Raw genomic sequence first — 14,276 nt, forward strand, 5'->3', positions numbered from 1 at the left:
AAGATCTGAGATGATACTACAGGACATGCAAGGCAAGACAGTGTGTGCAAAGCTCCGGCAGGTGGCCTGTGCCAGAGGAGGGCGTGCCAGACCAGGAGCAGCACCTGCTGTGCAGAAGCCACAGGAGAGACAGCTGCTACGTTTCCCAGCTCCCCTGTGTGCCAAGCCCAAGGATGGGTGTCCTATCTGAGCTGGCTCATTTAACTCTGACAACCACTACAAGAAAACTGAGGCTCAGGGGGATGGTTCAAGGCTACACAGTGATTATCTTTGGATTCAAACCCAAGTGGGGCCAATTCCAAAGCCCCTGCCACCCCCATGACACCACACGGCCCCTACTCCTGCTGATCTTACCAAATTGTGTCTTGAAACATTAAGACAAAAAAGGTCCAGCCGCTTGAAGGGTCATCATCCAGAGAACCCAGGCTAGAGCTGTATGCTTAGGGGCACAACAGGACATGGGCATTCTGAGGGAGGAACATAGAGGGAGAGGAGGCTGGAGGGCAACGGAGTCAGCTAGCTGAGGCGAGAGTGCGCTGAAAGCAGGCTAATATGCTTTAAAATAAAAAAACTTTATTTTTTTTTCAGATTTTTAAATTTTTTTCCTTTTTCTCCCCAAAGCGCCCTGGTACATAGTTGTATATTTTTAGTTGTGGGTCCTTCTAGTTGTGGCATGTGGGACGCTGCCTCAGCATGGCCTGATGAGCGGTGCCATGTCCACGCCCAGGATCCGAACCAGTGAAACCCTGGGCCACCGAAGCAGAGCGCACTAACTTAACTACTCAGCCACGGGGCTGGCGCCCCCTTTTTTTAAATATATGTATTTTGGTGTGTGTAAGGAAGACTGGCCCTGAGCTAACATCTGTTGCCAATCTTCCCCTTCTTGCCCGAGGAAGATTGTTGATGAGCTAACATCCGTGCCAATGTTCCTCTGTCCTGTGTGGGATGCTGGCACATCATGGCTGGACGAGCAGTTCTGGGTCCACGCCCCGGGATCCGAACCTGCTAACCCTGGGCCGCCAAAGCCGAGTGTGCAAACTTAGCCACTACACCCCCAGGCCAACTCCAAAATAAAAAACCTTTTAAGCTAACAATAACAAAGGAAAAACAAGGCAAGGTAAGAAATCACTTCTGATTTGTAACACAGTTTCTAATCTTCCCAGACTGCAATAAACTGTTTTCTAATTGATATAAAATTTACATACAGTGAAATGCGCAGATCTTAAGTGTAGGTTTCATGAGTTTTGCCAAATGTTTACACTTGTGTGAATCACGTCCCTATTGAGATACAGAAGATTTCCATCAGCCCAGAACATTCCCTCATGCCCGTTCCTAGTCAATACCTTCCGCCCTCAGGGACAACCACTGCTGATTTCTACCCACATTACCTATTCTAGAACATCATATGAGTGGAATCTGACAGCACGTACTGTTGTGTTTGGCTTCCTCAGCTCAGCATAAAGTTTTGGAGATCACCCATGTTGCTGCATGCATCAGTAGGCTGTTTCTTTGTATTTGTATACTACTCAGCAGAGTAGTGGTCCACCATACGAATTTACCACAATTTGTTTATCCATTTTCTTGTTGATGAATATGTGGGTTATTCTCAGTCTTCTGCTATTATAAATAAAGCTGCTGTAAACATTCTGCACAAGCCTTTGTGTGGACATGTGTTTTTACTTCTCTTGGGTAAACACCTAGGAGTAGAATGGTTGGGTTATGGACTAAGTGTTTAACTACTTAAGAAACTGCTAGATCATTTTCCTAAATGGCTGCCCTCTTTTACACTCCCAGCAGCAGTGTACGAGAGTTCTGGTTGCATATATACATATTCCACCACCACTACTCCCAGCACCCTGCAATGGCATCCATGTGGTGGGAAGGACAGTGGTGAAGACAGGGACCACTGCTGAAATAGTTCTCTGAAAGGTCTCTTCTCAAACGCCTTCCCAGACTCCTCCTCAGGGTCTCTTTACAGGGGCCTGTGCTCCTCCTCTGTTCATGCATCTCTTGTGTCTGGACTGCCCCTCACCTCATCCTCCCCCGATTTAGTCTTTCCTAACGTTTCTCCCCTCCAAGGCTCAGCTCAAGTGTCAACTCTCTAAGAACTAAGTGGCCTCCAATTTCTCATCCTTTTCCTACCGTCTGTAGCCACAAGCTATCTTTCTCTTTCGTCTCTCCTTTTCTTCCTTCCCTCCCTCTCTCTCTCCTGACCCTTTGCCCCCCACCTCGTCCCCCCTTTCTCCCACAGTCCTTTGCCCTTATCTGGCACCTTCCTTAGCTCAAGTTTCAGAGGAGGGACTCTGTAGTGCCCACTCCATTCTCTACAGCACAGTCAGTGACACACTTCTAAATGCAAGCTTGATGTCACTCCCCTATTTACAACTGTCAGTGATTCCCACTGCCCTTGGGATTAGGAACAAATTCTGGCCTCCTCTCCAGCCTCACCTCTTGTTCCCCCTCCTTCCTGCATTTTGTATTTTCTGGTGCAAAATCCATGAGTCATTTTCTACACAGCACAAATAGTTTCCAATGTTTCCATTTTCATTTAAGCTTTACTAAAATTATTTTAATCGCGATTACTCCACATCAGTTTTAACTTTACAACAAAGATTAGATTTAGCATTTTGTACATAACTAAATTTTATTGCCCTTGTGACTTTCCCTTCACTGTCATAGCACGTCTGCCAGGTACACGTGTACTGGGAGACCAATTTGATGAGGCAGATTTGATTCTCCCATCACACTGAATCAATAACCAACGTTACCTCGTGCGGTTTTAGCCAGTTGGCAATGTTATTTCATGTTGACTATTTGTAAGAGTAATATCTATTATAAATTGGATCTATGATTGATAGTTTGTATTTATGTCTCAGTCAATGAAAACAGCAGCTTTGTGAACAACAGACCGGAAGAAGGAGAGACAAAGTGCAGAGGTATGCGGATGAGGGAAGGGAGCGATTCAGAGTGGGAATGCACAGAGGGGTCAAGACATCCGGCTTCACTATAGGAATCAGTCTTTTGTCCTCTGCATCTAACCTAGTGCTGGCACAGAGTAAACACACAATGATCACTGACTGATTAACTGGAGTTAAGGAACAAGATAGCCCACCATAACTAAACACCAGCATCAGTGTGTAAGATGTATTGGCTCTGGAGTTTACTGCCAGGAAGCATCTCCGGGTGGGATGCAGTGACTGAACACAAAGGAACACAGGGAGGATAATTCAAAAACGACTGGGCTTGATTACCGACGGGGCAGAGGGAACAGGGAAATGGGAAGGGAAGGGAAAGGAGTAAAACTACTCTAAGAATAGCTTTTTGTAGTTTTGACCTTTTGAACCATGTTGAAGTTTCACATACTAAAAATAATAATAAATAAAACCAACAAGGATGGGGCAGCAGATAGAGAAAACAAATACAAACAAAGTAAATCAACCTAACTGTGTTTTGAATGAATAACACAACCACACTGAAGGGGAGGAGGGGGAAATTGAGCACAGTATGTCGGCAGTAGAGCCTAAGGTTAAAGGCACAAAGAACCATAAACAGTTGGTAGGTTTGTTTCTCACAAGGGTATAGGTTAATAATTCTGAAACTACTTTATACATATTCTAAGATGAAGTAAGTAAGGAATGAGGGAAGGCTAGAGTGAGCCCTGCACCATGAAATCAGAGGTTATCAACAGAACTCATGGTCTTTAACATATACACAGACAGAGAAACACAGCTACAGAGGTGGGGGGTATACACACACACGCCTATACCTCCTAGTTCTCTCCACTAAGAGGGCTAGAAACAATGGACGATAGGCACACCAGTCTTCAGATCCTGGTTTCTAAACATCATTCCCCAAGAACTAGTGATCCTTGAAGAAATGGCAGATTCCAGGGCTGGGGCAGGAAAGTATGAGATGAGCCTTGTGATGCCAGAAAGCAAGAAAATACCGTATTAATTTGCTAGGGCTGCCATAAAAAAATAGCACAGACTGGGTAGTTTAAACAACAGAAGTTTATTTTCAACAGTTCTGGAATCTGGAAGTCCAAGATCAAGGTGTCAGCAGGTGTGGCTTCTCCTGAGGCCTCTCTCCTTGACCTACGGATGAACATCTTCTCACCGTGCCCTCACATGGCCTTCCCTCTGTGCACTCACCACTGTGGTGTCTCTTCCTCTTCTTATAAGGACACCAGTCATATTGGATTAGGGGTCCCCCCTTAGGACCTCATTTAACCTTAATTACCTCTTTAACAGCCCTATCTCCAAATACAGTCACATTGTGAGGGGTTCAGGGGGTTAGGACTTCAACATATGACTCTCGAGGGGACACAATTCAGTCCACAACAGCATTCTCAAAAAATGATGGGAGTATATTAAAGGACACAAGAGTCAGTTTGAAGAGGCTTCCAGTAGCCGAATCTATAACAAACTCTTACGACTCAACAATAAAAGGACAAATAATTCCATTTTACAAAGGGAAAAGGATGTCAATAAACATTTCTCCAAAGAAGATATACAAATGGCCAGTGAGCACATGAAAAGATGTTCATTGCCATTAGTCATCAGGGAAATGCAAACCCAAACCACAATGAGATATCATTTCACACCCACTGGGATGGCTATAATCAAAGATGCATAACAACATGTGTTGGCGAGGATATGGAGAAACTAGAACTCTCATACATTGCTTGGGAGAACGTAAAAGGGTGCAGTCACCTGGAAAAACAGTTTGGTGGTTTCTCAAAATGTTAAATATAGAATTATAATATGACCCAATAATCCAACTCCTAGGTATACACCCAAGAGAAGTGAAAACATATGTCCAGGCAAAAACTCATACATATTCGCAGAAGATTATTCATCAGAGCAAAAAGTGCAAACAATCCAAACATCCATCAACTAATGAATGCATAAACACCACGTATGCCTCCATATAGTGGAATGTTATTCAACCATAAAAAGGAATGAAGTACCGTACATGCTACAACATGGATAAACCCTGAAAGCATTATGCTCACTGACAGAAGCCAGACACAAAAGGCCACATATTGTATGATTCCATTTATATTGAATCTAGAGTAGTCAAATTCATAAATACAGAAAGCAGATCAGTGGTTGTCAGGGGCTGGCAGGAAGGGGGAATGGGCAGTGATTGCTAATGGATAGGGGAGTTCTTTTTGGGGTCATGGAAATATTCTCAAATTAAATAGTCGTAATGGTTGCATAACTCAGTGAATATACTATACGCCACTGAATTGTACACTTTAAAAGGGTGGATTTTATGGTATATGAATTATATCTCAATAAAACTGTTACAAATAAAAAATAAGTTTATGAAAGAATGAACGAATAAAGCTAGGAATGGATTGTAACCCCTAGAATAAAACGAGAATCAATGAATACAAATACTGATTTTAAGAATGAATAAGTGAATGGGAGAAAAGAGAAAGCTCTTGCTCACAGTAAGATTCTGATTAATAATTGCAGAAAGAATAAAAGAATTAGAAAGTCACCATTTGGTAACCACCAGCATAATAACTGTTTCAGGAAAGAATCATCCACGGACACTAACAGTGGTTGGCAAAAGTATGAACAGAGAAAACATATTTACACAGTCTCAAAGTAACTCCCCACAAGATACTTTAATACAAACAGAAAACTAATAAGTTTACCATGGAGAAACCTGGCAGACACCCACCTTCCTAAGTGCTCAAAGCTAACATCAGCAGTAATGGGACATATTGACATCACGTGCCACAACACGATGCACCGAGAAGGGGACATCATTACTTTTCCACCCTTGCCCAAAATGTATTACCCAAATCTAGTCATGAGAAAATATCAGACAAGCCCCAATTGAGGAACATTCCATAAGATAAATGAATGGTGCTCTTCAAAAGGGTCAAGGTCATGAAAGATAAAGACTGAAGAACCGTTCTACATGAAAGGAGACTAAAAATGACAACTAACTGTGACATACGATCCTAGATGGGATCCTGGACCAGACAAAGGACAAGAATAAGGTCTGTGTATTAGGTACCAGTGTTGCTTCAAAGTTAATCCCCTAAATTTGATACTGTACTGTTGTTATGTAAGAGAACGCCTCTGGTTTTAGGAAATCCACATGGAAATACTTAGAGGATTTTAAAAAAAGTGGAGTGGCATGGAACCTGAGGAAGAAGTCGCAGCTGGTCAAGAAGAGTGACAGCCACCTGCTCTTTCAAGGTGATGGTCCAGGGGCAAAGGGGAAAGCACAGGCCCACTGGCTGGAAGGCACATGAGGGGAGTAGGTCTAAGGAAACCTGCCAGTGTCGGAAGAAGGAAAGGGGCCATTCTCCCGAGGAATCTAACCACACTTCATAAGGGTGCTCCACAAGACTACTCAGTGAGGAACCGGCTGATGGGCGTGAACCGTCAGGAGGCTGGGCCTACAGGGTGGCCTAAATTAAGAGAGAGAGAGAAAAACCACCCTCAGAACTGCGCAGTGAGCACCACATCAGAACAGAGAAACCAAAGGGCTACGGATGACTCAGGAGAAACAGGCAGAATGCAAAAGAGGTTTCCTGGGCCCAGACACACTTTAAGTTTCAACTTTATTGTTGGAGTTTTTCACAAAGAAAATGACTACTTATATAATGTTGTTTCCATCTGGGAGAAAATAAACAAATGGAACTGCTAAAGAAGCAAAGAGGAGATACTCAAGAGAAATGAAGAAGCAGGCCCCAAGGCCTCCAGTGGTGAATCAGAAACATCCACAGAACGTGTCCACCTCACAGAGTGCCAGCCTCAAGCAGTGGCATTAGCTTTTTCTCCTGCATCAGAACTGCTGAAAGACTGTATTTCCCCCTTTCTATTCATGCCTCTTCCCTCATTCCTAATGGGGAAGCTCACAGGTGCTGTGTGCACAGTGAAATCCTGGGAAGGAATACAGGGCATTCTTTTGATATAGGCTGTTTGTTCCCAGGCTCCAGGAAGACCCAGGAGAACGCCCGCAGGCAGAAATGCTTCACTGAGACTCGGGCAGGTGGCGCTGCCCCAGAGGCCACTAAGAAAAGCAGGTAGCTCAGCAAGTCCATGTAGGTCGGAAGGTCTGGGAGCTCTGCCAGGGGAGAGGATGCACCGTCAGACAGGTGCACCTGCTGAGAGGAAGGGGAAGGTGGTGGGAAGAGAGGACCAGAAGTCTGTATCAGCATTCCGGGTGGCACGCTAGAGAAGAGTCAAGAAGGGAATGAAGATGATGCGCTCAAGTGCTGGATTTCCAAACAGACCCTTCCTGCTTGTTCGGTCCTTCCATTCTCTCCTCTTCCATTTTCAGCAGGGCCAGAGCCCCACTGAGGAGTCAAGCTGAAGAAGGGGTAAAGAAAGGAAGCCACTCCAACGAGAACTGAGCCACATCATTCCAGAGCTGCACCCTGCCTCTGAAGCAGCAAGGGCTCTCTTCCCTCTCTGACAGCCTCTAAAAGAAAATACCATATGATCCAGCTATTCCACTACTGGGTATTTATCCAAAGAACATGAAATCACTAATTCAAAAAGATATATGCACCCCTATGTTCATCACAGCATTACTCACAATAGCCAAGACGTGGAAGCAACTCAAGTGCCCATGAACAGATGAATGGATAAAGAAGACATATATATACACACATATATAATGGAATACTACTCAGCCATTAAAAGACAAAATCATGCCATTTGCGACAACATGGATGGACCCTGAGGGCATTATGTTAAGTGAAATAAATCAGAGAAAGACAAACATTGTATGATTTTACTCCTATGTGGAAGATAAACACATAGATAAGGAGAACAGATTGGTGGTCACCAAAGTGGACGGAGGTGGGGGGAGGATGAAAGGGGTTAAGGGGCATATATGTATGGTGATGGATGGAAACTAGACTTTTGCTGGTTGAACACGATGCAGTCTATACAGAAGCTGAAATAGAGTGATGTACAGCTGAAATTTACACAGTGTTATAAGCCAATATGATCTCAATAAAATAATTAAAGAAAAAAAAGAATACCCCATTCTGGACAGACTCAGAACTGGGTTTTCTGCTTTTCCTTCCTCTTTAACCCCACCCTCCATGCTACTGCACCCTCATCCTCCCTTCCTGAGCCTCCGCTAAGCTGAAACTCTGCGTCTGTCTGTGACGGGATGAGTGGGAGAGACCGTCAGCCAAAGGCAAGATTGAGTCTGTGAGGCTGGGATGCAATAAAATTGAAAATGATGTACAGTTTCCATATTACTAAACCACTACTGACGTTAAGAGACTTTATGAGATGAACTGTCCCGTCCCAAGACATGAACGCCCTAAAAAGAGGAAAGAAGTAACGCCTAGCACTGAGGGCTGTCCCGCCTTTGCAGCACCAGAAGAGCTGACGTAAGTCCCAGGGAAGAGAAACCTGGCCCGCTATCAAAGAAGCACACGCCTGCCCCAAGCTGAGTCAGGGAGGCCTCAGCTCTGCCCAACTGCAGAGCCCAAATCGATGGCTTCGCCTCTCCAGACAGCAGCCTGCCTGCCTCTGACTCAGACATAAGGATAACCTGCGCCTTTAGTCTGTGGCTTTGTCTCATCACTGAAAAATCAAATGCCCACTTACATCTACCTAATAGTATTCTAGATTCAAACAGCCGACCCCAGTCTAACACAGCAGGGTTACTTGAAACAGCAAAACTGGGAGATGCACCCCAAATATTCAGGGAAGTCAATTAAATAAGAGGACTTAATTCCTTAAGAAGTCTATCAACATACAGAAAGGTTCATGAAATAATCCTAAGAGAAAAGCAGGGGACACAATGTTATACATCAAATGCAATTAGGAAAAACTACAACTACACGTACGAAACACAAATTATAATACTTGGGAAGAAGACTGGGTGACCTTTTACATCCACTTTAAAAATAGAAAAAAAGGAACCTATAAAACAACTTTATCATGATTTCTTTTAAAAGTTGGGGTAGAATGATTATTATTATTTTTTTTTTTTTGAGGAAGATAAGCCCTGAGCTAACTGCTGCCAATCCTCCTCTTTTTGATGAGGAAGACTGGCCCTGAGCTAACATCTGTGCCCATCTTCCTCTACTTTATATGTGGGACGCCTACCACAGCATGGCTTGCCAGGCAGTGCCATGTTCGCATCCGGGCTCTGAACCCGCAAACACCGGGCTGCTGAAGCGGAACGTGTGAACTTAACTGCTGCGCCACCAGGCCAGCCCTAGAATGATTATTTTTAGATGAATAAATCACATCAGTCCAGCATTCTCCGGCTGCCTCCAATTACAGAAGTCTGCCATCACCTGCACTCTGCGCTAACCTTATGAAGAAGCAGCTGCTATCTCCCAGCTTATTGAGATGTTTTGTTAACTGCTTAACCATTGCAAATTGGTCTATCATGTTAACCCTCAGTCTATGGATCAATTAGGTTTCTCTGTAGATTTTATCAACTTGAATAAGCATTTGAAAAGTCTAAAATGCCCTCCATTGATCTAATAAAATTCCCCCCAAAAGCATTTGTCTGCAGCATGGATTTGGTTATATCAAAGACCTAATTACATCTTCTAAGGTGGAAAGTGATATCAAGAGAGGCAGTCAAGAAAAAAGAATGTGGACTCTTGACAGTCCACCTGGGTTCCAATCCTGACTCCACCATTTGTTAGCTGTGTGACCTGGAGAAAGTTACTTAACCTCTCTATGCTCCTGTCTTTTTATCTGTAGAATTACAATTCACAGAGGGCTGTTTGGAGAATTAAATGCGATAGCACTTAAAAAGTGCTTAGAACAGTACCTGATACATAGTAAATGCCAGTAAATATTAATTATTACTATTTATCATGATTTCTTTCACTTTAGCACAGTGTATCAGTTCTCCAACCCAAGTTAGCACTAATCATTTTGAAAATATCATAACCAGAATGGATGGGAGATGGCACTATCCAGATTACGACATTACTGACCAATAACTATGTGAGCTACACTGAAAATATAAACCCAAACAGAGAATTGTAATTCTGTGACAATGTGTACAACTCAGCAAGCATAAACACTTAATAGCAATTTCTGCTGAATGAAAGATTCATGTTGATGAAATAATAAAACTGTTTCACTGTTACTAAACTATTTAACACTATTTCCTAGGACTGACATAAAGCAGACTTCTATAAATGCTTTGCTCATCATATTTTTAAATCAAAAATATTCCCTTCAATTTCGGAGGACTTCCAAGCATAAAGCCTTTTAAATTTCTTCTATTCACTCAATTTTACTCTAGAAAGAGCACGCACATTCTGGAAAATAAAAGCCACCTTAAGAATCCATCAAGTTATTTTCGCCAATTTCAAAAAAGCCCTCTAATATCTATGTAAATGTCCTGTGTAAATTTTTAAATCCCACGAAGGTTTTACGGATGCTGCTTTTTTGTAAGAAATGAATCAAAATAGCTGAAACTATTGAATCAGGGAAATTTAGATACTGAAAGATCTATACAGTCCCTTTAACTCAAGAAATACAATCATTTCTATAAAAAAACATTTATTTTCCACTGATGAAAGCTTGAGCAACGTGAGACACGTGCACAGCCCCGAACCTGGAAGGCCTTCCCCCTCCAACCCCACCACCCCTGAGAGTCCACCTCCACCCCCTCTTCCTCCCCACCTCTCCTCCTCCACCATCGCCTACCTGAGTCCTCATCTTCCTGTGTCCCACCACACTAGGGCACCAACACGAGAGAATACATATATTCTTTGGTACATGGTCAGAAATTACTATCTTTTCCTAATTGTTTCATATATGTGATAGGTAGAATTCTAAGATGGCTCTCAGGAATCCCGGCCAATGGTGTACACACACCTTCTCCCAGATATTCAAGCAAACACTAATGTAGGTACTGCTGTGAAGGGGTTTTGCAGATACAATTCAGGTCTCAAGTCAGCTCTCCTTAAACAAAGGAAACTATCCAGGTGGGCCTGCCCTAATCATGTAAGCCCTTTAAATCTGGGTTCAGAGGTGAGAGACAAGAGAAGTCAGAGATATTTGAAGCACGAGAGGGATTTGACACACGACAGACTCTCCATAGCTGGCTTCGAAGATGGAGGTGGCCACGTGGCAAGGAACGTAGGCTGACAGCAAGGAGACAGGGACCTCAGTCCTACTGCTGCAAAGAACTGAATTTTGCCAACAATCTGAATGAGCCTGAAAAAGATTTTCCCCTAGAACCTCAAGATAAGAAACTGGCCCAACCAACACTCTGATTTCAGTTTTGTGAAACCTTGAGCAGAGAACCAAACCCTCACATTGTGCCAGGACTTCTGACGCACAGAACCGTGAACTAATAAGTAGTCGTTGTTTAAGCCACTAATTTGTGGTTATTTGTTAGAACAGCAATAGAAAACTAATACAATATATGAATGTCACTCTCTCCTCCTGGGAGATTTTTGGGAGGGCAGGGACAAACTATAATCCTTTGAAATGTCTTAAGCATACTCCTGGGGACAGAACAGAAGTAAATCACAATAAATTCTTGCAGATGGAACTGAACTGAAACAGAACAGAAAGGCTGAGCAAGGGACGCAGATAAAGGTCACCTCAGGAAGATTCCAGGCAGCGCTCAGGGCAGCACTGTGCTAAGGCCTGCGTATGCTGGGGAACAGGGGACTATATCGAAGCCTATATTAGAGCAGGAAAAAAATCTAACACTCCTTTCTGGAGACAGATGTCAAGCTTTTTCCTTCCCCATGGGATTCTCAGGGTGGGAGGAGGGTAACTGGTTATATACCTCATTAGTTAAACACCAGCTGGGAAGAAGAGAGCGAAGGTAAAAGAATTCACTATTAACAGGGGAAGCCCTACTCTCTCCAGCCTGAGGGTTTGCTGAGGCCGCTGAGACGGAGAAGACCCACAGGGATTCCCTAGGCATACCTTCCCCTCAGCAAGAGCTCTAAGGCCCCCAGAGCTGTGATTTCTCCCAAGTTGGGTTACTGGGGATTTTCAGCATCCTGAAGGCATCTGGCCACTCTCTGAAGTTTGCTGTGGTGGGATTTGATCAATGCTACCTTTAGCCTCAAAACAATCATTTCTCCCAAGTTGGGTTACTGGGGATTTTCAGCATCCTGAAGGCATCTGGCCACTCTCTGAAGTTTGCTATGGTGGGATTTGATCAATGCTACCTTTAGCCTCAAAACAATCATTCCTCCCAATACGTATCAACTACATTCCTCAGTCTTGGCACAGTTGGATATCAAAATGCACCATGCACACACTGGGATAAAGTACTCAAAATGCATATATCTGGCAAAGGACTTCAATGAAGCGTGTATAACCACATCAAACTAAAAAGCTTCTGCACAGCCAAGCAAACCATCAACATAACGAAAAGACAACCAACGGACCAGGAAAAGAGACTCGCAAACCATACATCCGATAAGCGGTGAATAAGAATTCACACAACTCAACAACAACAAAAAAACTGACTAAAAAATGGGCAGAGGATCTGAACGAACATTTTTCCAAAGGAGATATATAGATGGCCGACAGGCACATGAAAAGATGTTCAATATCACTAATTATTAGGGAAATGCAAATCAAAACCACAACGAGATATCAGCTCACGCCTGTCAGAATGGCTATTATTAAAAAGATAAGAAATAAGCGTTAGAGAGGATGTGGAGAAAGGGGAACCCTCATACACTGCTGGTGGGGATGAAAACTGCTTCAGCCATTATGGAAAACAGTATGGAGATTCCTCAAAAAATTAAAAATAGAACTACTGTATGACCCAATTATTCCACTTCTGGGTATTTATCCAAAGAACATGAAAACACTAATTCGAAAAGATGTAAGCACCCCATGTTCATTGCAGCATTACTCACAACAGCCAAGACTTGGAAACAACCTAAGTGCCCATCAACAGATGAGCGGATAAAGAAGATGTGGTATATATATACACACAATGGGATACTACTCAGTCATAAAAAACGATTAAATCTTGCCATTTGTGACAACATGGATAGACCTTGAGGGTATCATGCTGAGCAAAATAAGGTCAGATGGACAAAGATTAATACTGTATGATTTCACTTATATGTGGGAGATAAAACGAACAAACACATAGATACAGAGAACAGACTGGTGGTAACCAGAAGCGAAAGGGGGATGGGAGGTGAACGGGTAGAGCAGGACTAGACTTCTGGAGGTGAACACAATGTGGTCTATACAGAAGTTGAAACATGATGCACACATCAAATTTATATAATGTTATAAACCAATGTTACCTCAATAAAAAAGAGTATATCAAGAACTCCTACATATTAATAATTAAAAAAAAAAACCCAATTAGAAAAACTCAGGCATTTCACAAAAGATATCAGAATGGGGGGCTAGCCCTGTGGCCAGTTGGTTAAAGTTCCGCACACTCTACTTTGGCAGCCCAGGGTTCGTGGGCTTGGATCCCAGGTGTGGACCTATCTGACTCATCAGCCATGCTGTGGAGGCATCCCACATACAAAGTAGCGGAAGAGTGGCACAGATATTAGCTCAGGGCTAACCTTCCTCACAAAAAAAACAAAACAAACAAACTAACAAAATATTAGAATGGTCAATAAGCCTAAGAAAAGGTGACTGATATCACTAGTAATCAGAGAAATAAAAATAAAACAACAATGAAATACCACCAGACAGCCATCAAGCTAAAATTAAAGACGGACAATGCCAAATATTGTTGAAGATGCAGAGCAACTGGAACTCTCACACTTTTTGGTGGTGAGAATGCACAATAATGCAACTACTTTGGGAAATAATGTTTAACAATCTCTAACTGGGTTAAACGTGTGTCTACCTCATGATCCAGCAATTCCACTATTATCCATCTACCCAAGAGAAGTGAAAGCATACATCTACCCAGACTTGTACAGGAATGTTCAGAACAGCTTATGTATAAAATCCCAAAACTGTAAACAACTCAAACGTCCATCAGTTGGTATGTTCACACAGTGTACGAGATATATTGATACAGGTAATAACATGAATGACTCTCAAAAACATTGTTTCACAGAGAAACCTAAACAGACATAAAAGAAAATGCTCTCTATAATTCAATGTATATTCTGTTCAAAAACACAAAGTCAATCTATAGTGAGAGATGTCAGAATAATGGTTACCTCTGGCAGGGAGAGAAGAGAGTACTGACTGGAAAGGGTCACCAGGGAATTTTCTGGTGCTCTTGGAAATGTTCATCTTGCTCCAGGTGCTGGCCATATAAGTGCATACATATGTAAAAAGTCA

General features: G+C 42.8%; 1 protein-coding gene across 5 annotated transcripts in view; it reads right to left on the minus strand.

The window, feature by feature from the left end:
• INO80C (INO80 complex subunit C) overlaps positions 1–14,276 on the minus strand; it is a 41,582-nt gene that overhangs the window by 25,958 nt on the left and 1,348 nt on the right. Inside the window, exon 2 of one of the 5 annotated variants that reach the window (XM_070220937.1) lies at positions 14,153–14,241. The exons of the other annotated variants lie outside the window; for them this stretch is intronic. The gene's annotated coding sequence lies outside the window, so the exon portion shown is untranslated. The remainder of the gene's footprint in view (positions 1–14,152; positions 14,242–14,276) is intronic. 5 annotated transcript variants of the gene reach the window in all.

This window comes from Equus caballus, chromosome 8 (assembly GCF_041296265.1).
Source record: "Equus caballus isolate H_3958 breed thoroughbred chromosome 8, TB-T2T, whole genome shotgun sequence".
NCBI classification, from domain to species: domain Eukaryota; kingdom Metazoa; phylum Chordata; class Mammalia; order Perissodactyla; family Equidae; genus Equus; species Equus caballus.